Source organism: Cetorhinus maximus, unplaced genomic scaffold, assembly GCF_964194155.1.
Source record: "Cetorhinus maximus unplaced genomic scaffold, sCetMax3.hap1.1 HAP1_SCAFFOLD_744, whole genome shotgun sequence".
In the NCBI taxonomy this organism is placed as follows: domain Eukaryota; kingdom Metazoa; phylum Chordata; class Chondrichthyes; order Lamniformes; family Cetorhinidae; genus Cetorhinus; species Cetorhinus maximus.
The window spans coordinates 61,342-64,256 of record NW_027596686.1 but is presented as its reverse complement, the minus strand read 5'-3'; the positions used below and the strand labels follow the sequence as shown (position 1 = coordinate 64,256).

General features: G+C 44.0%; 1 non-coding gene across 1 annotated transcript; it reads right to left on the bottom strand.

Annotated features, from left to right (window-relative positions):
* Positions 1–2,290: 2,290 nt before the first annotated feature.
* Positions 2,291–2,363, bottom strand: trnak-cuu (transfer RNA lysine (anticodon CUU)). The gene has a single exon. It is a non-coding gene; the product is annotated as a tRNA-Lys (tRNA).
* Between the last annotated feature and the right edge of the window lie 552 nt (positions 2,364–2,915).

The window sequence follows — 2,915 nt, the reverse complement described above, 5'->3', positions numbered from 1 at the left end:
TCATGACAGCAAAATTGTGGCACAATATTAAATGGTCGCTTGAAAGTTAAAGACAACATTGTCACACAACTAGCCTGCTGAAGTTCGAACCAGGGACCTTCTATATATATCTATATGAGGTGAATGTGATAACCACTACAGTATTGAAATTCCTGGGATTGAGGTTGTTATCCTTTGCTGCTCCTTTTTTCTCTGAATATTTCTCTTTGTTTCACAGGCAAACCCCAGCTCTGAATTCCTCTTTCCATTTCACTGAACTTGTCCCACATTCCCACTCTCACCGGCAAAACAACATTTTAACACCGTCTCTTAAACTACCAGGTGTAAAGCCAGCTGTGAGGGACGTGAAAACCACAAAATAACTCCTCTGACTATAAGCGCTCTCCCTCAGTGAGAATCGCTTTCATTCCCCCCAACACACGGTTAGAGTTTCAGTCCCGATCATTGAAACAATTGTCTTTTAGCCTGTGGGTAAACCCCAATCACTCGCCCACCAGGGGTCGCTAAAGAACTGTGCTGGAGTTTTATCCAAACTTTTATAGAAGTTCCTCATGACATGAAAGTAATTTTATTGAATTATAACTCATATGAATCCAGTCTGGACAATAGATGATCATTTCAATCAGTTTCATTTCTGGATAACCTTCTTTTGCAGAATGAAAGCAGTTGCTGGTGAGGGAGAGTGGAAAGTTGAAGGATTTATTTTGTGCTTTGGACGTGTTGAGGTGGTAGCCACATGTGATTTTTCAGATTGCATTTTAAGAGTGTAGTTTAAAACGTTAATAGGTTGTGAGAGCAGGAATTTGGTGCAAGTTTAGTTGAATATCAGGGAAATTCAGAGGTGGGGCTGGATCTGTCGAATGGTGGATAGGTGTTTAAAATGAACAGTCACCCAACGTGGGGCTCAATCCCACAACCCTGAGATTAGGAGTCTCATGCTCTACCAACTGAACTAGCAGTTGGTGGTGTTCCCATCTATCTGCTACCCTTGTCCTTCTAGATGGTAGTGATCATGAGTTTGGAAGGTGCTGCCTAAGGAGCCTTGGTGAGTTCCTGCAGTGCATCTTGTAGATGGTACACACACTGTTGCTACTGTGCGTCGGTGGTGGAGGGAGTGAATGTTTGTGGATGTGGTGCCTATCAAGCAGGGCTGCTTTTCCCTGGATGGTGTCCAGCTTCCTGAGTGTTGTGTGAGCTGCGCTCATCCAGGCAAGTGGGGAGTATCCCATCACACTCCTGACTTGTGCTTTGTAGATGTTGAACAGCCTTTGGGGAGTCAGGAGGTGAGTTACTCAGCGCAGAATTCCCAGCCTCTTATCTGCTCTTGTAACCTCAGTATTTATATGGCTGGAACAGGTCAGTTTCTGGTCAATGGTAACCCCCAGGATGTTGATAGTGGGCGATTCAGTGATGGTAATGCCAGTGAACATCAAGGGGAGATGGTTGGATTGTCTCTTGTTGGAGATGGTCATTGCCTGGCACATGTGTAGCATGGATGTTACTTAATACCCGTCAGCCCAAGCCTGAATATTATCCTGCACACGGCAACTGTATCTCGAAAATCCTGCAATTGAGAAGCTGTCATCTTTTCAGCTCAATTTTCCTGAAATATTTATCTTTGTTTCACAGATGAATTCCTCTCACTTTTCTCTAAGCTTGATACCACTTTCCTGCCCTCACCGGCAAACCCACATTTACATCCCGTCTCCTAAACTACCAGGTGTAAAGCCAGCTGTGAGGGACAGTTCACCACATGAAAAACCACAGAGTAAATCCTACCACTATAACCGCCCTCCCTCAGTGAGAACCGCTTTCATTCCCCCCAACACACGGTTAGAGTTTCAGTCCCGATCATTGAAACAATTGTCTTTTCGCCTGTGGGTCAACCCCAATCACTCGCCCGCCAGGGGTCGCTAAAGAACTGTGCTGGAGTTTTATCCAAACTTTTATAGAAGTTTCTCATGAAGCGAAAGTAATTTTATTGAATTATAACTCATATGAATCCAGTCTGGACAATAGATGATCATTTCAATCAGTTTCGTTTCTGGATAACCTTCTTTTGCAGAATGAAAGCAGTTGCTGGTGAGGGAGAGTGAAAAGTTGAAGGATTTATTTTGCGCTTTGGACGTGTTGAGGCGGTAGCCACATGTGATTTTTCAGATCGTATTTTAAGAGTGTTGTTTAAAACGTTGACAGCAGGAATGTGGGGCAAGTTTAGTTAAATATCAGGGAAATTCAGAGGCGGGGCTGGATCTGTAGAATGGTGGATAGGTGTTTAAAAAAAATTATTCGCCCAACATGGGAGTCGAACCCACGACCTTGAGATTAAGAGTCTCACGCTCTACCAACTGAGCTAGCTGGGTCTGAAAGAAACTTTTGTCCTTATCACTTATAGCAGTGACATTGGTTTGTCACCAGGGTTCTATCTGTCAATACGTCACACAGCGTCTGCCGAGAGGAATACAGTTGACGTTTTGAGCCCGTATGACACTTCATCAGAACTAAGGACATGGACAAATGGGGTGAAATATAAGCTGGTAGAGGGGGGGTGGGACAGGTAGAGCAGCATTTGGGGGCCAGTGGTAGGTGGAGGCAAAGAAGAGATGTCATAGACACAAGGACAAAGAGGTGTTGACGGTGGTGATATTATCTAAGGAATGTGCTAATGGGGACATTAAGGGTAGCAAGCCAGTGGCAGATGGCCCTAGTGGGGGTGGGGTGGGGGGTAGGGATCGAAATGGGCTAAAAGGTGGAGATAAAACAATAAATCGAAATAAATTTTAACATAGGTGGGAAAAGAAAGATATATTTTTAGAAAATTATAAATTATTGGAAAAAGGGGGATTGGAAAGGGGGTGGGGATGGAGGAGAGAGTTCAAGATCTAAAATTGTTGAACTCAATATTCAGTCCGGAA